Source organism: Schistocerca piceifrons, chromosome 4 (assembly GCF_021461385.2).
Source record: "Schistocerca piceifrons isolate TAMUIC-IGC-003096 chromosome 4, iqSchPice1.1, whole genome shotgun sequence".
NCBI classification, from domain to species: domain Eukaryota; kingdom Metazoa; phylum Arthropoda; class Insecta; order Orthoptera; family Acrididae; genus Schistocerca; species Schistocerca piceifrons.
In genome coordinates, this window is record NC_060141.1 from 622,228,452 (window position 1) to 622,251,048 (window position 22,597).

Sequence of the window (22,597 nt, forward strand, 5' to 3'; positions counted from 1 at the left end):
CGTAACATGCGAGCCAAACCATAAAGCCTACATCTACATCAACACACATGCCCCACAAGCCACCGTATGGTGCATGGCGGAGGGTGCCCTGTAACACTAATAGTCTCTTCTCTCCCATACGCAATCAGAGCGGCTCACGACCCGTCCTCACAGCTTTACTTCCGTCACTACCTTCCCAACTTCTGAAGCTCGCTTGCTGAACTTGCAAGACTAGCACTCCTGAAAGTAGATACCCTTAGTGGTATCGAAAGGTTAATGTTTTTACATTAAATTTATGCAACCGGTTGGCTGTAAACTTTATACGTATATTGAAAATTAACGCCGGCCGCGGTGGTCTCGCGGTTAAGGCGCTCAGTCCAGAACCGCGCGACTGCTATTGTCGCAGGTTCGAATCCTGCCTCGGGCATGGATGTATGTGATGTCCTTAGGTTAGTTAGGTTTAAGTAGTTCTAAGTTCTAGGGGACTGATGACCACAGAAGTTAAGTCCCATAGTGCTCAGAGCCATTTTTTTGAAAATTAACGTACGGTTGCTGCTGTCAGCCATGTTTAAAATTGTGATATTGCGGAGACATGGATTAGCCACAGCCTGTGGGATGTTTTCAGAACAAAATGAGGACAGGTCGTAAGTCATGTAGCGCAGTCGATAGAGTAGTTTCCGGTGAAGGGCAAAGGTTCCAAGTTCGAGCCTCGGTGCGGAAAACAGTTTTAAACTTCCAGGAAGGTTCATATTTGGTGTCTGTCTAACACGAAATTTATCTTGGTATATTTTATAGTAACCCCTTTGGCAACTAATTATTACATTTTATTCCTTTAGTTCAATAATGGCCTGAAGAAAGGAATTTTTTTTGGGGGGGTAGGGGGAGGGGGATGTGGCCCGGGGGCGGGAGGTGGGGGGGGGGGGGTGGAATAACCATTTCCTCGGCGTGGCAACTCCCGCTCCCAGCTCCTTGTCTTCCATCTTTCCCTCATATGGCTTATTTTCTGAATCATTTGTTCGATTGTGAGATTCTGAGGATGTAGTACTACACTTTTATAAAAGCCACTACATAGAAAAAAATCACATAGATGATTTGAGGAGACTTCATTACTGATGACAAAAGTGCTAAGTCTCCTATACGTAACGTGTCTATCCTCCTTTCAGATGCAGATTCATTTAGAATGTGCCAATCGGATGAAAACCGTCAATGATTCGAGGAAAAGCCTGTTCTGTAGCACTCCTAGTTGTGTTACACCAGCAACTATGAGTTTGCCTGTAAAGTCTATTTCATAAACCTTTGATAGCGATGCATCACAAAATACACTGCCTCCCGAGGAGCCCCCTCCATGATTTTTGTGTGGATATTCTGTCGCCCTTAAGTGCATACATTCGGTGGAATTGATGCTACGTAAAACCTTAGTAGTGGTAATTGCCGTTCAGATGATCGAAGTTAAAACGTATTCTTGTTTTAGGGTAGCTGCCATTTCATCCTAGTCCATATTTCTAAATGAACCTACACGGAGCTCGAAGATCTGCTGCTGAACAGCACAGCTGGATGATTTTGAGTGCCAGAATTTTTTAGTTGATTGTACAGCGAAACACACAGAAGCGGAAACTTCCTTTCATCTCCTCCCCCTTCCTCATCCCCTACAGTCACTATTTTATTTGAAACCTTTTCGAAAACAGCGGTAATCTAGTAAGCATACGTCGAAAGATAAAGCAGCAGTGTTGAGACCTGAAAGTTCAAAAATGGTACAAATGGCTCTGAGCACTATGGGACTCAACTGCTGAGGTCATTAGTCCCCTAGAACTTAGAACTAGTTAAACCTAACTAACCTAAGGACATCACAAACATCCATGCCCGAGGCAGGATTCGAACCTGCGACCGTAGCGGTCTTGCGGTTCCAGACTGCAGCGCCTTTAACCGCACGGCCACTTCGGCCGGCCCTGAAAGTAACATATAAATAATTGCAGTAAGATAATACAACATCAACTGACAGCATAATAACCCAAACATCAGCAGTTTCATTTTATTTCTCAGCTTTTCTTTCAGTATAAGGAATTTACAATAGACAGATCCTTGTTAGCTGTAGATGACAAACTGTACGAAAATATCAGTTTTATTTCAGACGGCAGATCTGACTAACAGAATGTGCTATTAAGGTACATTACTCTGATGAGCCAAAACATTATTATCACCTGCTTAATACCTTGTTTGTCCGTCTTTGGAACGAAATACATCACTGATTCTGCATATCAGGGATCCGACAGTTTGCAGAACTGTGTGGCATTAGATTTCCATGCAAGCATCACGTAATTCACGTAAATAACGAACCACTGTTTTGCGGACTCGGAGATGGCGCCAGACAGCGATGTAGATGGTTTCTATAGGATAGACATCAGGCGAATTTGATCGCTGAGACATCAAGGTGAGTTCACCATGACGCTCCTCAAACCATTCTAACAGGGTTATGAGTCCGAGACACGAACAATTATACTGCTGAAAGATGACAACGCCGTCGTGGAAGAGATCAAGCATGAAGGGCTGCAGGTGGTTCACACCTATCAGTGTGTCTTCGATTACCACCACAGGTCCCATGCAAGCACAAGACAATATCTCCCACAGCGTAATACTGCTCCACCAGCATGCGTATGTGACGCTCTGCGCGTTTTGACCCTCCCTTCACCTCGACGACGGCGTTTGTGGAGACGACCGTCTACCTAGTGTAGCAAAAATGTGATTCTCCTGAAGAGCCGACACGTTTCCAGTGATGGGCGGTAGAATCCCTATGGTCCCCTGCCCATTTCAGACATTACTGACGATATCGTTTGGCGTGGTCTGCTGCGGAGCTCCATGTTCAACAATGTACGATAAACGGTGTACTCCGAAAACTGGTGCGTTCACCAGTATTGTGCTCTTTGGGCAGAGATGCCACAGATCACCATCTATCCTACTTTACAGAGCAGACAAGCCTCCGAACCCCACGTTCTGTGAAGAGTACTGGGCGTCCAACCATTTAGCGCCTAATGGTAGTTTCACTGCCCTACCTCTTTAGATAGGTGCTCACGACAGTAGCACATTAACATTGGACCAGCTTCGTCGTTTTGAGATATTGATTCACAGGTTCTGCACAGTAATAATCTGCCCTTGTTCGAAGACGATTACCTGAGTGGATTTCCCCATTGCAGCCCATGGTTTCGTTTGGGTGATCGCCCGTCTTGCCTGCTCCGCTTACATTCTTCTGTTACTGTATCATGTGCCCATACGCCACCAGGCCGCAACCACCGTCGAGGTGGGTGTGGGCATAGTGTTTTGGCTTATCAGTTACTTTGTTGAAATGTTATGAATACAACGAAGAGAACTCCAAAACCATATGTATTATCATGCAATTTTAGACACATTATTTAATAAAAAAAACTAATCCACTTGAAAGCCATTAACAGTGACCAATCTTCACATGTCTCAGGTTTAACGTAAAATGTTTAGTAACACACATTTAATGGGAAATATGGTCTGAAGAGGCAAAAGTGAATCGTGTGCTGTCACGGCAGTGTGTGTGCAGAACTAACAAAAATTAACTATTGTGAAAATCACGTCGAGAGTGCTAGAAAGGTCGAGTATCACAGACGTAATGAACCAGTGTGCGATGGTGTGATCGGTACAAGCTCTGTACATTAAAAGTTGATGCAAAAATGATTAACAATAATTCTTAACTCAAAAATGAATACACTTGTCAGTTTCGCAATTAACATAATCATCTTATAGGGATGTCACGATCATGGGAGTGATACACACAACCACGGTTTAAAACGAGATAAAACAGAGCATATTAATGACAAGCTCCAGAAACTAGCTCTTCGTGCGTAGAGGACAAATCAGGACACACCTTCAACGTGACAACTATGACAATCAGCGTTCGAGGACAGACACTGCTTGTTGCAGATGCTTTTATTAACATTATGCAGTCAGTTTGTAACAAAATAAAGTAGTAGCACAAAAAGGGTTAAATGACAATTATATGGCTATAAATAATAAAGCCAGCCATAAAAACATTATTCACTCGGTGTTCAAGATTACCCAAGTGAAATATCATCAGAAATCATGAAGAGTAAAATAATTTCAATTCCAAAGAAGGCAAGTGTCAACAGGCGTGACTAATACGGAACCATCACTTTAATAAGTCGTGGTAGCAAAATACTAACACAAGTTATCCACATGGAATGGAAAAGCTGGTAGATGCAGGCCTTGCGAAAGAGCTGGATTCGGAAGAAATTCTCGAAGCAGTTCTGGCTCTACGACTTATCTTAGAAGACAGTCTGAAGAAAGGCTGACCTATAGCATTTGCAGATTTTAGAAAAAGCTGTTGACAATGTTGACTGGGTCGCACTCTTTCAAATTTTTGAGGTAATGGGAACAAAATACAGTGACTGGAATGTTATTTACAGCTTGTATAGGAAACGGAATGTGGTTGGAACATACGAGGTACATGAAGGCGGAGGGTTCGATGAGAAGGGAGTGGGACATGCTTGTAGCCTATTCCTGACGTTACTCGGCCTGTACACTGAGAAAACTGTGGTAATTTCGTCACAGACGGAAAACGACTTCGAAAAGCAGTTTATTGCAATGGACAGTATGTTCAAAGGAGGTTATACGACGAACAACACCACAAACAAAATAAGGATAGTGAAATATAGTCATATTAATCATGCGAGACAACGCGGATGAAGTTACGAAACGAGACACTGAAAGTAGTAAATAGGTTTTGTTATTTGGGTTGCAAAATAACTTATGATGTTGGAAGTAGGTGAGATATAAAATTCAAACTGGCAATAGCAAAAGAAGCAGTTCCGAAAAAGAGGACTTTGTTAATATCCAAGATAAATTTGTTAGGAAGTCCTGTGTGGAGTGCAAAAAAAGGTTCAAATGTGTGTCAATTCCCAAGGGACCAAACTGCTGAGGTCATCGGTCCCTACACCTACACACTACTAAAGTACCTTATGCTAAGTACAACACTCACTCCCATGCCCGAGGGAGGACTCGAACGTCTGGCGGAATGGGCAACGCAATCCGTGACATACCGCCTCAAACCGCGCGGCCACTCCGCGCGTCTTTGGAGTGCAGAATTGTGTGGAACAGAAACATAGGCGATCGGTAATTCAGACAAAAAGACGGGTGGTACAGGAGAATGCTGAAGCTGAAGTGGGTAGATCGCATTAAAATGAGACGATACTGATTCTAACTGGGAAAAGTAAAAGTGTGACACAGATTGAATAAGAGCCTATTGATAAGACACCTCTTGGGGCAGCATGGAATTGGCGGTTCGCTAACGGAAGGAAATGTATGGAAGGGGGAGAGATGGGGTAGGGAGGGGGGGAAATTCTAGATGGAGACCAAGGCTTAAATACAGTAAGCACTCTCAGTTGCGTATAGGTTTTGGTAGTTTTGCTGAGGTGAAGAGGCTTGCAGAGATTAGACTAGCATGGCGAGCTGCATCAAATAAGTCTTCGGACTGAAGGCCTCAATAAAAACACAGTAAAAGAGATACTATAGTCGACATAATCCACTTGAGAGAATTCATAAATTGTATACGAGCCAATATGCCAGGTAATCCTCATTTATTGTTCCGTCTCAATTGCACGCTTTTTTAATTCGATTACGTGTTTCGATCACTCTGGATCATCATTGGATTTAAAATAAAGTAAATCTATATATGTTCCATCTAATATTTTACAAGAGTAGGAAACAAAAGAATTGTACATAATTGTAGAATATACCTGAGTAGCTGCATCAGCAACCCGTCTTGTCTACTCAGAAAAATATTTGAGAGCACTGTATTATTCACTGCGTTCAATGTTTTGAATAACTCCACTTCTGTAATTTTTCTGTCTTTATGTCTTTCACTATTTGTACATCCATTGTTCTAGGCCTATAGTTTTCACATTTTTACGAAAGAGTCTTTATACAATTTTATTTTTATGGTTTCAGACTTTATACTTCCAAAGCTTAACGCTTCGGATATCTTAATTTACTCACCCATTTTTCGCTACTTTATTTCCACCTTTTTAAAATTTACTATTTTCTCCCCTATTTACGGTTTACATTCTGGTATCTTAGCTGAAGGTTTTTTAAGTTATTGACTTTTCGCAATTTTAGTGTAAGACCCTCCCTTGTTGAGCCCATAGCATCACTGCCATTATATCTGCCACGCCTCCTATCTCTTGCCCTCTTTGCCTGTTCTCAATCCCCCCCCCCCCCTTGCTCCATTTTATAATGTCATTGTTTTATACCTTTTACATTTTAGATACGGATTGTTCTACTCTATTAGTGCTCCACCGAAACTTTTTGCATAATTATACGTTCTATAATTTTAACACGACCTCTCTTGTTAAGCTCATGAGATCCTCACCACCCACTCCCCGCTTCCTTCCCCCTCTTCGTCTCAGCGTCACTTCATTTCTCCTTCCCCCCGCCCCCTCCTACCTCCTACCTCCAACATCTATCTTTTGAAAAAAATTGTTCAGATGGCTCTGAGCACAATGGGACTTAAAATCTGTGGTCTGCAGTCCCCTAGAACTTAGAACTACTTAAGCCTAACTAACCTAAGGACATCACACACATCCATGCCCGAGGCAGGATTCTAACCTGCGACCATAGCAGCCGCGTGGTTCCAGACTGAAGCGCCTAGAACCGCTCGGCCACAGTGGTCGGCTATCTATTTAAAACATTGACTGTAGTTGCAAAATACAATACTCTGATATGCTGTTCTGAGTAGGCAAGACAAGTTGCTCATGCAATTACCTAGTTAAATTCTGCATTTATATACAATTCTTTTCTTTTCAACTCTTGTAAAATATTAGATGGTACTATTTAGTTTTACTGTGTTGTAGATCTGAAAATGCTCCAGACGGAAATTCGTAATCGAATTTAAAAATAAAAAAATGAGAATTATCTTAAACGTGTAAAAAATATTCAAGACTGCTTCAGTTGTCTTTGGTCTGACTTTCGGTGCCAGAACGAAACTAACAGTTTTATTCCACACCTGTTATACATGGCTTTCAGTGACTACTGCACATTCAGTAACTGCAGTCGAACTATACACACATGGGAGAAAAAAGGAAAAAAAAACGTGTTGGCTCAAGGCAGGCTCATTTTCCAATTCATATTTATGGAAGTCCTTTTCTAAGATGGAGCTTAATCTCAGTTTATGAAGGGAAACGGAGATTTCAGTCATTATTTCTGCGACGTGAACGTGAGAAATCATAAATTCTCGCTGTATCTGTCCATTATCATAATCGATGCGGCAAACTCTCCTGGGTTGGGTTTGAGACAGACGCCGGTCGTCAGCTGGAGGTATGAACGCGATTCGTCTCCCCTGTCCTCAGTCCCCCACCCTCCTCGCCCCTTCCTGCACTCACCCTGTCCGCTGTCCTCCGCTGCGCAGACATCCGCGAAAAAAAAGGAAGGGTAGCCACCCGAAGAGATGATTTAAGGCCCCTCTGTGCCGGAGTGGTAATCGATGCAGTGTCGACCGACGCGTCTAATGAAGCGCGCAAATGGCTGCGCGATGCAACCGCGTTCGACGCTTTATCTTCTAATAAGTCGCTCGATCCTCCACTGCTTATATGTTTTATGGCCGCGCTTCCCAGAAAGACAAGCTATAAAATAAATCTTTCCATCAATTTCATTCTTTTCAGTAACCTTTCATCAGTCGCAAAGAATTCTATACCTCACCAAACGCATCGTAAGACAGGTGTTACGTTTAAAAACCATCCGATTTTAATTTTACAAGATTACACAGTTACGCTTAAAAAAAAAGACGTTAACAGAATAAAGTCGTCTTGATCTTCTGTCACTTGTGTCATAAGTCTCATAGACCCACAATTTTAATACAACTGCAACATCTTGGTAAACGTTAGAAGCGAGTCCGCCACATCTGCAGACGTACATATAATTAAAGAGTGATAATATTGTTACTGATGACGTTACATCTATGCCTACATCTATACTCCACAAGTCTAGTCGATATCTACATCTACATTTATACACCGCAAGCCACCCAACGATGTGTGGCGGAGGGCACTTTACGTGCCACTGTCATTACCACTCTTTCCTGTTCCCGTCGCGTATGGTTCCCGGGAAAAACGACTGCCGGAAAGCCTCCGTGCGCGCTCGAATCTCTCTAATTTTACATTCATGATCTCCTCGGGAGATGTAAGTAGGGGGAAGCAATATATTCGATACCTCATCCAGAAACGCACCCTCTCGAAACCTGGACAGCAAGCTACATCGCGATGCAGAGCACCTCTCTTGCAGAGTCTGCCACTTGAGTTTGCTAAACATCTCCGTAACGCTATCAGATTTACCAAATAACCCTGTGACGAAACGCACCGCTCTTCTTTGGATCTTCTCTATCTCCTCTATCAACCCTACCTGGTGCGGATACCACACTGATCAGCAATACTCAAGTATAGGTCGAACAAGTGTTTTGTAAGCCAACTCCTTTGTTGATGGACTACATTTTCTAAGGACCCTCCCAATGAATCTCAACCTGGCACCCGCCTTACCAACAATTAATTTTATATGATCATTCAACTTCAAATCGTTCCGCACGCATACTCCCAGATATTTTACAGAAGTAACTGCTATCAATGTTTGCTCCCCTATCGTATAATCATACAATAAAGGATCCTTCTTTCTATGTATTCGCAATACATTACATTTGTCTATGTTAAGGGTCAGTTGCCATTCCCTGCACCTAGTGCCTATCCGCTGCAGATCTTCCTGCATTTCGCTGCAATTTTCCAATTCTGCAACTTCTCTGTATACTACAGAATCATCCGCGAAAAGCCGCATGGGACTTCCGACTCTATCTACTAGGTCATTTATGTTGTTGTTGTTGTTGTGGTCTTCAGTCCTGAGACTGGTTTGATGCAGCTCTCCACGCTACTCTATCCTGTGCAAGCTTCTTCATCTCCCAGTACCTACTGCAACCTACATCCTTCTGAATCTGCTTAGTGTATTCATCTCTTGGTCTCCCTCTACGATTTTTACCCTCCACGCTGCCCTCCAATACTAAACTGGTGATCCCTTGATGCCTCAGAACATGTCCTACCAACCCATCCTTTCTTCTAGTCAAGTTGTGCCACAAACTTCTCTTCTCCCCAATCCTATTCAATACTTCCTCATTAGTTATGTGCTCTACTCATCTAATTTTCAGCATTCTTCTGTTGAACCACATTTCGAAAGCTTCTATTCTCTTCTTGTCCAAACTATATGTCGTCCACGTTTCACTTCCATACATGGCTACACTCTATACAAATACTTTCAGAAACGACTTCCTGACACTTAAACCTATACTCGATGTTAACAAGTTTCTCTTCTTCAGAAACGCTTTCCTTGCCATTGCCAGTCTACATTTTAAATCCTCTCTACTTCGACCATCATCAGTTATTTTGCTCCCAAAATAGCAAACCTCCTTTACTACTTTAAGTGTCTCATTTCCTAATCTAATGCCCTCAGCATCACCCGACTTAATTCGACTACATTCCATCATCCTCGTTTTGCTTTTGTTGATGTTCATCTTATATCCTCCTTTCAAGACACTATCCATTCCGTTCAACTGCTCTTCCAAGTCCTTTGCTGTCTCTGACAATTACAATGTCATCAGCGAATCTAAAAGTTTTTATTTCTTCTCCATGGATTTTAATACCTACTCCAAATTTTTCTTTTGTTTCCTTCACTGCCTGCTCAATATAGAGGTTGAATAACATCGGGGAGAGGCTACAACCCTGTCTCACACCCTTCCCAACCACTGCTTCTCTTTCATGTCCCTGAACTCTTATAACAGCCATCTGGTTTTTGTATAATCTGTAAATAGCTTTTCGCTCCCTGTATTTTAACCCTGCCACCTTCAGCATTTGAAAGAGAGTATTCCAGTCAACATTGTCAAAAGCTTTCTCTAAGTCGACAAATGTTAGATACGTAGGTTTGCCTTTCCTTAATCTTCCTTCTAAGATAAGTCGTAAGGTCAGTATTGCCTCACGTGTTCCAACATTTCTACGGAATCCAAATTGATGTTCCCCGAGGTCCGCTTCTACCAGTTTTTCCATTCGTCTGTAAAGAATTCGCGTTAGTATTTTGCAACCGTGACTTATTAAACTGATAGTTCGGTAATTTTCACATCTGTCAACACCTGTTTTCTTTGGGATTGGAATTATTATAATCTTCTTGAAGTCTGAGGGTATTTCGCCTCTCTCATACATCTTGCTCACCAGATGGTAGAGTTTTGTCAGGACTGGCTCTCCCAAGGCTGTCAGTAGTTCTAATGGAATGTTGTCTACTCCCGGAGCTTTGTTTCGACTCAGGTCTTTCAGTGCTCTGTCAAACTCTTCACGCAGTATCATATCTCCCATTTCATCTTCATCTACATCCTCTTCCATTTCCATAACATTGTCCTCAAGTACATCGCCCTTGTATAGACCCTCTACATACTCCTTCCACCTTTCTGCTTTCCCTTCTTTGCTTAGAACTGGGTTTCCATCTGAGCTCTTCATATTCATACAAATGGCTCTCTTTTCTCCAAAGGTCTCTTTAATTTTCCTGTAGGCAGTATCTATCTTACCCCTAGTGAGATACGCCTCTACATCCTTACATTTGTCCTCTAGCCATCCCTGCTTAGCCATTTTGCACTTCCTGTCGATCTCATTTTTGAGACGTTTGTATTCCTTTTTGCCTGCTTCATTTACTGCATTTTTATATTTTCTCCTTTCATCAATTAAATTCAACATTGCTTCTGTTACCCAAGGATTTCTACTACCCCTCGTCTTTTTACCTACTTGATCGTCTGCTGCCTTCACTACTTCATCCCTCAAAGCTACCCATTCGTCTTCTTCTGTATTTCTTTCCCCCATTCCTGTCAATTGTTTCCTTATGCTCTCCCTGATACTCTGTACAACCTCTGGTTTAGTCAGTTTATCCAGGTCCCATCTCCTTAAATTCCCACCTTTTTGCAGTTTCTTCAGTTTTAATCTACATTTCATAACCAATAGATTGTGGTCAGAGTCCACATTTGCCCCTGGAAATGTCTTGCAATTTAAAACCTGGTTCCTAAATCTCTGTCTTATCATTGTATAGTCTATTTGATACCTTTCAGTATCTCCAGGCTTCTTCCATGTATACAATCTTCTCTTATGATTCTTGAACCAAGTGTTAGCTATGATTAAGTTTTGCTCTGTGCAAAATTCTACCAGGCGGCTTCCTCTTTCGTTTCTTACCCCAAATCCATATTCACCTACTACGTTTCCTTCTCTCCCTTTTCCTACTGACGAATTCCAGTCACCCATGACTAATAAATTTTCGTCTCCCTTCACTACCTGAATAATTTCTTTTATTTCATCATACATTTCTTCAATTTCTTCATCATCTGTAGAGCTAGTAGGCATATAAACTTGTACTACTGTGGTAATCGTGGGCTTCGTATCTATCTTGGCCACAATAATGCGTTCACTATGCTGTTTGTAGTAGCTTTACCCGCATTCCTATTTACCTATTCATTATTAAACCTACTCCTGCATTCCCCTACTTGATTTTGTGTTTATAACCCTGTATTCATCTGATCAGAAGTCTTGTTCCTCCGGCCACCGAACTTCACTAATTCCCACTATATCTAACTTTAACCTATCCGTTTCCCTTTTTAAATTTTCTAACCTACCTGCCCGATTAAGGAATCTGACATTCCACGCTCCGATCCGTACAACGCCAGTTTTCTTTCTCCTGATAACGACATCCTCTTGAGTAGTCCCTGCCCGGAGATCCGAATGGGGGACTATTTTACCTCCGGAATGTTTTACCCAAGAGGACCCCATCATCATTTAACCATACAGTAAAGCTGCATCCCCTCGGGAAAAACTACGGCCGTAGTTTCCCTTGCTTTCAGCCTTTCGCAGTACCAGAACAGCAAGGCCGTTTTGGTTAGTGTTACAAGGCCAGATCAGTCAATCATCCAGACTGTTGCCCCTGCAACTACTGAAAAGGCTGCTGCCCCTTTTCAAGAACCGCACGTTTGTCTGGCCTCTCAACAGATACCCCTCCATTGTGGTTGCACCTACGTTACGGCTGTCTGTATCGCTGAATCACGCAAGCCTCCCCACCAACGGCAAGGTCCATGGTTCATGGGGGCGGAGGTCATTTATATATATTGTGACAAGCAATGGTCCCATAACACTCCCGTGTGGCACGCCAGAGGTTACTTTAACGTCTGTAGACATCTCTCCATTGAGAACAAAATGCTGTGTTCTGTTTGCTAAAAACTCTTCAATCCAGCCACACAGCTGGTCTGATATTCCGTAGGCTCTTACTTTGTTTATCAGGCGACAGTGCGGAACTGTATCGAACGTCTTCCGGAAGTCAAGGAAAATGGCATCAACCTGGGAGCCTGTATCTAATATTTTCTGGGTCTCATGAAAAAATAAAGCTAGTTGGGTCACACACGTTCGCTGTTTACGGAATCCATGTTGATTCCTACAGAGTAGATTCTGGGTTTACAGAAATGACATGATACGCGAGCAAAAAGCATGTTCTAAAATTCTACAACTGGTCGATATCAGAGATATAGGGCTATAGTTTTGCGCATCTGCTAGACGACCTTTCTTAAAAACTGGAACTACCTGTGCTCTTTTCCAGTCATTTGGAACCTTCCGCTCCTGTAGAGACTTGCGGCACACGGCTGTTAGAAGGTGGGCAAGTTCTTTCGCGTACTCTGTGGAGAATCGAATTGGTATCCCGTCAGGTCCAGTGGACTTTCCTCTGTTGAGTGATTTCAGTTGCTTTTCTATTCCTCGGACACATTTCGATGTCAGCCATTTTTTCGTTCGTGCGAGGATTTAAAGAAGGAACTGCAGTGCGGTCTTCCTCTGTCTAGTCGCGAACAGTACGCGAGATAGACTGCCAGTTATCCTCCGTGTGGGATCCCATCTCTCTAATTTTATCCTCATAGTCTTTTCCCAAAATTCATGTAGGAGGAACCACCATATATGAAGGCTCTCCGTGGAACAAAAGGCCTCGTAACTTTTAGTATAAACCACACCGTAATGCGTAATGCCTCTCTAGCATCGCCTCCCACTGGAGTTGTCCTATTATCGCTGTCACGCTTTCGTGCTTGCAAAATGAACCTGTAACGTAACACACTGCTCTTCTTTGGATCATCTTTATTTCCTCTATCGGTTCTCTGGTGCGGATGCCATATTGAAAGTTCCCTTTAAAAAATTAAAATATTACTGATGTACACTGTTTCGAATAATAAGAGCTGTGGAGAAGTAACGATGAATCGTAGCAGAAAACTGAACTGTCGCAATGAGAAGGCAAGCCTTTAGCACTGGTAAAGTAAATAATCTGATTGGAACAATTTTGATCAGTATAAACTGCATGAAAAATGAACTTCGGCGTAAAACCTACGATAACGGGTGTTGTAAAACTGATCACAGACCCACGAACTAAAACTGACATACAACACAGAAAAATGTAACTGTCTCTGAATGACATGAGTTGGCCGTGATTGAATAAAACAATCGAAAAAATTTAGTCCTTACCTCTATTCTGCGCAAATCTGGATAATGCGTTGTCTTGGGCGCCGCTATGGTAAAGCTGCAAATTACTGTATCTACGCAGAGACACTCGTGATGTCCAATGAGTTCTATGTTAGTTGCAAATCGAGGTATTTTCGGAACACACTTCGTTCCTTTCCTACTTTTGATAAAGTCATGATCAGTTAAAAATTGTAAGAAAGAGGTAGGTAAAAAAAATGACGTTGCAATAATAGAAAAGTGACTTCAAAAAAATTACCTCATAATTCCTCTTTAAATAAATAAAAGATTCCATTACACTTCTTCCTTCTCAGATCAGTTATCATTACATTATAATTTTAATTAAACACATTTATAAATTAAGACTTTACGTTTGAAATATACTGCTACAATTGCTTCCTCACTTTAACACATCTAACCACCATCTGCTAATGCGCCTATGCGCACACCAAAGAAGATAACCTAACCCTGCGATACAGCTTAAAACATCGCTGCACACTCGCATGTAACAGCTCGAGAGCAAATATTTGACATTATTGTACAATCCTTTAACCCCTTCAGATCTGAATTTTTTTCTGGAGAAAGGCAAATTTTTTATTTACGTGGTAATGCTCTTAGGCGATTTTTTAATAATATTAAAAGCAAGATTTATGCAAAAACATGTACTCGCGTTCGAGACATACCTTGTACCCTTGGCTCCATTTTATGGACTGAAATAACTACTTACTAAATATTCTCTATTGTAATAAATAGCAAAATTGTCATTAAATAATTACCATGCAAAATATCAATGGCTGTATTCAATTATACAGTGGAATATAGCGAACCAACCATATCCATGTATTCTGGTGGTCACGAGATGGTGCACACTGCTACGTCGACATGCTGATATTTTCGTAGTGATACCCGACATTTGATAGCACTTGCACATGCTGGAAGTATTGAAGATTCACAAAAGTGTACCTCAGGTATCCATTAGCAAAAAACACTGCTGTTGCTCCGCGCGGAGTAGCCGTTCGGTTTGAGGCGGCCTGTCACGGACTGTGCAGCCGCTCTCGCCGGAGGTTCGAGTCCTCCCTCGGGCATGAGGGTCTGTGTTGTTCTTAGTATAAGTTAGTTTAAGCAATGTTTAAGTCTAGGGACCGATGTCCTCAGCAGTTTGGTCCTTAGGAATTCACACACACACACTTCTGTTGCAGCTAAGACACAGTAAAAGCTACTGCACACAACTGTAACCAGAGGGTCTGAAAGACTTAATACTCAAATGACACCTATCAGTATTGACGACCAATATTCAAGTACTGATCGAACGAGAGTTTCGTAAGCTACTCCTTCACTTGATGGATTGCTCTCCCTGAGGATTCTTCTAATGAATATGTCTGGCAACTACCTTACTCGCGATAACTGTATGTGGTCGTTCCGTTTCAACTCGCGCCGTACCTATACTCTTAGATATTGTAACGAATAACTGCTTTTGATGTATGTATTCCAATTTCTGTCTTTCCCTACAGTTTTTACCCTCTACAGCTCCCTCTAGTACCATGGAAATTATATCCTCATATCCTAATACATGTCCTATCATCCTGTCCCTTCTTCTTGTCAGTGTTTTCCACATATTCCTGTGGAGAACCTCTTCATTCCTTACCTTGTCAGTCCACCTAATTTTCAACATTCTTCTGTACCACCACAACTGATATGCTTCGATTCTTTTCTGTTCTTATTTTACTACAGCCTGTGTTTCACTGCCATACAGTTCCGTAATCCAAATGTACATTCTCAGAAACTGAGGCCTATGTTTAACACAAGTATATCTCTGTTAGCCTGGAATGCCCTTTCTTCCAGTGCTAATTTGCTTTTTATGTCCTCCTTGCTCTGTCCATGGGTTATTTTTCCGCCTACGTAGCAGAATTCCTTCGTCTTATTTGTAGCATGTAATTCTGATGTTAAGTTTTTCGGTATTCTCATTTCTGCCACTTTCACTTTTCTTCGATTTACTCGCAATCCATATTCTGTATTCTATCCAACGCATTCCGTAATTTTTCTTCACTTCCACTGGGGATAACAGCTTAGTTAGGGAAATATGTCATTGAAATCCTTTCACTTTTAATTTAAATCCCGCTCTAGCTTCTATTGTACTTGTCGTTCCTTTTTCCGTTTACAGATTGAACAGTAGGAACGAAAGTCCACAGGAACGAAAGTGTACAGCCTTGTCTTACAGTCATTTCAGTCCGAGCGTTTTGTTCTTGGTCTCCCAATTTCATTGTTCCGTTTTGGTTCTTGTACATATTGTATTTTTCTCTTCCTTCCCTACAGCTTAAACCCATCTTTTCTCAGTATTTGGAACATCTTGCACCATTTTACATTGCCGAACGCTTTCTCCGAGCACACAAATGCTATGACTTTGTCTCGATTTTTCTTGAGTTTTGCCTCCATTATCAACCGCAATGTCAGAGCTGCCTGTCTGATGAATTTTCCTTTGCTGAAGCCAAACTGGTCATCATCTAAAACATCATCCATTTTCTTTTCCTTTATCATGTATTTTATTCTTGTCAGCGTCTTGGATGCCTGAGTAGCTAAGCAGATTGTGAGATAGTTCTCGCACTTGTAGGCTCTTGCTATTTTTGGTATTGTTTGGGTAATGTTTTCCCGAAAGTCTGATGGTGTCGCCAGTCTCATTCATTGTACACACTAACGCGAACAGTCGTTTTGTCGCCATTTCCCCCAATGATTTTAGAAGTACACATGGAACGTTATTTATTCCTTGGACTCAAATCATCCAAAGTTCCATTAAATTCTGATTTTAATACTGGAACCTCTATCTCTCCCTTGCCGAATCCTGTTTCTCCTTATATCACGTCATCAGGTAAGTCTTCTCCTCACAGAAGATATCATTGTACTCTTTCCACTCATCCACTCTCCCCACTGCATTTAACACTGGAGTTGCTATTGTACTCTTCATGTTTCTTCCCTTCCTTTTAATTTCACCGAAGGTTGTTTTGACTTTTATATATATCGAGTCAGTCCTTCCGACAATTACTTCTTTTTCGATTGCTTCACATATTTATAGAGCCATATCGGATTAACTTCCGTGCACTTAGTATTTATTTGATTCCCAAATGACTTTTATTTCTGTTTTTCTAAATTTCCCTGAACATGTTTGTACTTCCTTCTTTCGTTACATATGAAGCAAAATAAATACTCATAAAAGATGATGGCAAAGGCAAACTGTTAAGTTCAAAGTTAATATTCTCATAAATTCCATCATCGACTTCAGTGCACATTCCATTTCTCTTGACTATACCACGAGGAGCTCTTCGGCGGTCAGCTTTCTTTCAAGAGGGCGGCATTATTCATACTCCGATAATTAAATTCATGTCTTGAGCTTTCTTGTTCTTTATCGACTACACTCTTCAGCCATCTCTGTAGGCAAAAATCTAGTGGGAAAAGACCAGGGGACGAAGTGGGTCATGAAACATAACGTTCTCTGTCTACCCATCTTCCTAGGAATGACTAAACTTTCTTCCGGGTAGTCTGTAGTTAGAAAACCGCGTACCGCAGTCTCTACAAGCAGAAGTAGCGTGTCCGTTGCAAATAACTAACCCAAATAGCATGTCTGTACATTCAGTATTTTTAAATATGTTCGGCATGCTTAAACATACAGTATAATTGACCAACAAAGTACGGTGATTAAAGATTCAATTTTACAGAATGAAGTATAAGTTTGGAATTTGAAAGTCAAAACAAAACTGATAGCCGGTAAACAAACCACATAGCTCAAATGGATCAAATGGCTGTAAGCACTATGGGACTTAACATCTGAGGTCCTCAGTCCCCAAGACTTAGAACTACTTAAACCTAAGTAGCTTAAGGATATCACACTCATCCATGCCCGAGGTAGGATTCGAACCTGTTACCATAGCAGCAGCGTGGTTCGCGACTGAAGCACCTACAATCGCGCGGCCACAGCGACCGGCTGACCGCATAGCAACTGGAGTTCCAACAAGTGACATGAAAACTTTGTAAACTACTCTATTTCTGTGTAGCAGTAAAAATTGGGCACTAGTTATATCGAATGTTCCATTCGAATTAGTCTATACTAACACCGCCTACGATATTTACTATTCTTCCTCAAACACCCGGTATGCGTGGTTTAGTGCATAATGTTGGAAGCTCCGTGATGTTATTCGCAGATGATGCAGTTGTTTATACAAAGGCATCAGCACCAGAAGACCCTAGAGAACCGTAGTAATAGCTGTGGATAATAAGCATAATATGCAGAGGATTCGCAGTTGATTCTAAGAGTAAATAAATGTAGCGTATTGCCCGTAAATAGACGAACAAATTTACTTCTCTTGGCTTTTTTGTTCTTGTCTTCTGTCCGAACCTCATTTGAAGCAGATCTCCACGCTGGTCTATGCAGTGCAAGCCGCTTCACTCCAGATAACAACTGCAACCGACATCCAAAAGAACCTGCTTACTGTATTCACGCCTACGTCTTCCTCTGTAACTTTATATCTTCAATAGTGCGATAATTCTGACCTACTGAAGAAGGGTACTAGGTGCCTAAACCGGTAAAGAAATAGAATTCCTTTTCAGCAACTGGTAGCTCATTTATTGAACAAAAACACTTACAGCTGCTGAAGGTAGGTGAAGTACTAAACTTATATTTCCCACATTCCCCCCGTTACTGAATTAACGTTCTCTTGATGTCTCAGGATGTGTCCGATTAACCGCCCCCTTCTTTCAATCAGATTGTGCTCTAAATATCATTTTCCTCCTCCTCGGTAGTTGTTCTACCTACCTATCTGACCCTCACTACTCTTGCATAGCACCACATTTATCGGTCTGAATGTTGTTCCCAGATGGATACACGTGGCAAAAGCTAAGACGTTTTGTTTTTCTTTTGACTTTAGCATAGCTGCTCAAAATTCTGACTATTGGTTTATAGTAACGTAATTTTACGATTTAGCAACTGCTCATTCTGATGAAGACCCCCTTAATAAGCGTCGAGACCTAGGTCAATGTACCTAAGGGTTATGTGCAAACGGTTGGCTGTTTAATCTTGTATTGAAACTAATACACGGTTGCTGGATAACAGCCATGTTCCAAACTGTACCATTTAAAAGACTCACATTATCTTCATCCTACACTTTTCAGTTACGTGCAAGACTACACTTCAGACAAATAACTTCAGAAAAGACTTCCTAATACTTAAAGGTACATGAGCTGTTAGCAAACTCCTCCTTTTTTTAGAAATGCCAGTCTTCATTTTATGTCCCGCCTTCTTTATCAGTCATGTTGCCGCCTAAATAGCAAACCCCATCTACTACTTTTAGTGTCTTATTTCAGTTCCCTCAACTTCACCCGATTTAAATCGACTACTTTTCATTACCCCTGTGTTACGATACTTTTGCTGATACTGATCATACAACGTATTTTCAAGACATGTCGATTCTATTCAGCCGCTTTTCCAAGTTCTTTCCTGTCTATGACATAATTAAAATGTTACTGGCAAGCCTCAAAGTTTTAATTTCTTTGACCTGAAATTTAACCCTCTTTCCATAATTCTCTTTGGTTTCCTTTACTGCTTGCTCGCTGTATAGAGTGGATGATACAGTAACATTGGGGACAGGCTACAACTGTCCCACTGCCTTCTGAACCACTGCTTCACTCTTATGTCGTTCTACTCTTACAAAAACAGTCTAGTTTCTGTACAAGCTGTAGGTAACCTTTCGCTTTGCCTATTTTACCCGTGTTACTTTCCGAAGTTCAAAGAATGTAGCGATTGTGAAAAGCTTTCCTTCAATCAACAAATGCTATTAACTTAGATTTGCCTCTCTTTATCATGTCTTCTAAGATAACTCTTAGCGGCAGTATTGCCTACAATTTCTCAAGAACCCAAATTAGTCTTCTCGAAGAAGATTTCTAACAGTTATTACATTCTTTTTGTAAATAATTCGTGTCAGTATTTCGCAACAATAATCTATTAAACTATGTTTTGGTTGTATTCACACATATCAGCATCTGGCTGGCCGGTGTGGTCGAGCGGTTCTAGGCGCGTCAGTCTGGAACCGCGCGGCCGCTACGGTTCCAGGTTCGAATCCTGCCTCGGGCATGGGTGTGTGTGATGTCCTTAGGTTAGTTAGGTTTAAGTAGTTCTAAGTTCTAGGGGACTGATGACCTCAGATGTTAAGTCCCATAGTGCTCAGAGCCATTTGAACCATATCAGCATCTGGCTTGTTCTTCGAACTGTAAATATTTACATTATTCTGGAAGTCTTAAGGCATTTTACCTATCTAAAATATCTTGCACATCCGTGGAAACAGTTTCATCATGTCTAGATTTCCTAAGGATAGCGATACTGGATCAGTGTCTATTCCATAGGGCTTGTTTCCAACTAGTTCATTTAGTATTTTACTAAATTATTTTTTTGCAGTGTCATCTAGTCTTCATTTATTTCGTTTTCTCTTAGTTGCCTTCAAGTTCATTTCCCTGGTATAGCCCTTGATATTCAATTACGTCGCTTTTTTCGTCTCTTTTTTCAAAAGGTCTCTTTTAATTTTCACTAGATTGGAATGTAATTCTCCAGGAAATAAACGTCTTATAGAACATCTGTGCGGCCGATTCTTGAATGTAGCTTGTCCATGTAGGACCCTTATCAGACTGGATGAGTAAAAAGCCGTCTAGATCCTTTAACATATCTTTGTTGTTTTGAAAGATATAACCGCTATTTGACTGTACAACAGGTTTTACTCCGCAATCTACACTTTGGCCTTAGGCCATTTTCAAGTGATACGAGTATCAAAAATCATTAGACTTCTTCTCAGGTCGAATGCCTAATGCCGAAATCCAGATTATGGATTAAAACCTACTATACAGTCATATGCCGGTTATATCTTTCAAAACGTTTTATATGACTGCGGCTACACTTCAAAGTCAAATCATTGAATATTATTTTTCATTTATTAACTTTCCTTTTGCTTACTATCATGTCAGATCCTAACTTTGAACTTGTAATATAATACTTAATGACAGTTTCAGGAAAATCTGTGTTTAAGATGTCACCCTGTAAGGAAGAAACATCAGTCATAAGTCGAGAATGAAGAAAGGCATGCGTAATTGAAAACCATAATTGTTTTTTAGTTTGGTTCTCTGTTTGATATGTCCCTTTTCATCCGAAATCTACGAGTTGTTCTCAAGATGATGACCTCCAAAATGCTGGAACAAAGATCTTCCTCCCCCTTTGCCTAGTTCTGTCTCTCACTACCTGACTAAATGTCTATTTATTCACCTGTTTGTATCGTAGAGCACTGTTTCCAGACGCCCTATATAATCCAAACTTCCGTTGCATGGGCGTGGATTTTTAAATTTCAGTTACGGTATATGTGCTGTCTACACATCAGAATAACGCCAGTGTCCTGTGTTTCTTAGGTACAGATAACAGGGAAATCAATTACGATGAGTAAAACTAGAGCGTTTGGTGAGCATAAAATGGGAGAGAGATATCTCCTCGCTAATACTCAGTCTGTTGGAAGAGTAACCTACAGCTAATGCCAGATTATGTAGCAAAGTGCAGCATCGCCTGCATCTTTGAATGCTGTAAAATAAACTACAAAAAGTATTTTTGCGCAACAGTGCTAATTTTTATCAACGGTTATGGGGCTCATCTATACACTTGGTTCAGAGGAACTGTACTTGGTCGGTTATATGTTAGACCTAACGCAAAATTAAATGTCTTTTCACATCCCCTAGTGACGGCGGCAACGTTATAGAGTTGAGATACGTTTCAAACATTTCTGTATTCTTATCTGTTGCTGATTGTTGCAGGGAATTTACACACACACACGCACACACACACACACACACACACACACACACACACACACACACACACACACACACAGATATCTGTAGATGATGAAGAGATTGAAGAAATGTATGACGTGATAAATGAGATTATTCAATCAGATTTTCATCAGAAGATGAAAATTTAGTACTCATCGTTGACTGGAATTCCATAGTAAGAGAAGGCAGAGAAAGAAAGATAGTAGATGAATATGGACTGGGGGAGAGGAATGAAAGAGGAAGCCAACTGGTAGAGTTTTGCATGCAGCATAATCTAATCATCGCTAACACTTGGTTTAAGAATCATAAAAGAAGGATGACATGGGAAGGTTTCAAATTCATTATATGATACCAAGACAGCGATTTCGGAACTAGGTTTTAAACCGTAAAACAATACCTGGTGCGGATGTGGATACTGACCACAATTTATTGGCCATTAACTGTTGATTAAAACTGAAGAAATTGAAAAAGAGGTATGAAATTGAGGAGATGGGACCTGGATAATTTGAAAGAACCGGAGGCTGCTGAGACTTTCAGAGGGAGCATTAGGAAACGGTTGACTAGAACAGGGGAGAGGAATACAGTAGAAGGTGAATGGGTAGATTTAAGAGGTGGAATAGTGAAGGCATCAGAGGAAGAAACAGGTAAAAAGACAAGGCTAGTAGAAATCCTTGGATAGCATACTGAACTTAACTGACGAAAGAAGAAAATATAAAAATGCAGCAAATGAAGCTGATGAAATACAAATGCTTAAAAAATAAGATTGACAGGAAGTGCAGAAAGCAGGAATGGCTAGAGGTCAAATGTAAGACTTAAGAAACGTATGTCATTATGGAAAATATAGATACCGCCTAATGGAAAATTAAAGAAGCGTGTGGGGAAAATAGAGGTAGCTGTTTGCACATCGAGAGTTCAAATGGAAAACCAGTCCCAAGCAAAGAAGTGGAAGCTGAAAGGTGGAAGCGGTGTACAGAGGGTGTAAACAATGGCGTTGTACAGGCTGACATCTGATGCTGTCGATGACCTCCTGAATGACTGTTTTCAGCTCAGCAATGGTTTTGAGGTTTTGCTGTACACCTTGTTTTAAATGTAGCCCCACAAAAAGGAGTCGGATATGTTCAGATCCGGAGAATATGGCGGCCAATCGATGCCCATGCCAGTGGCCTCTGGGTACACCAGAGCCAAAAAGCGCC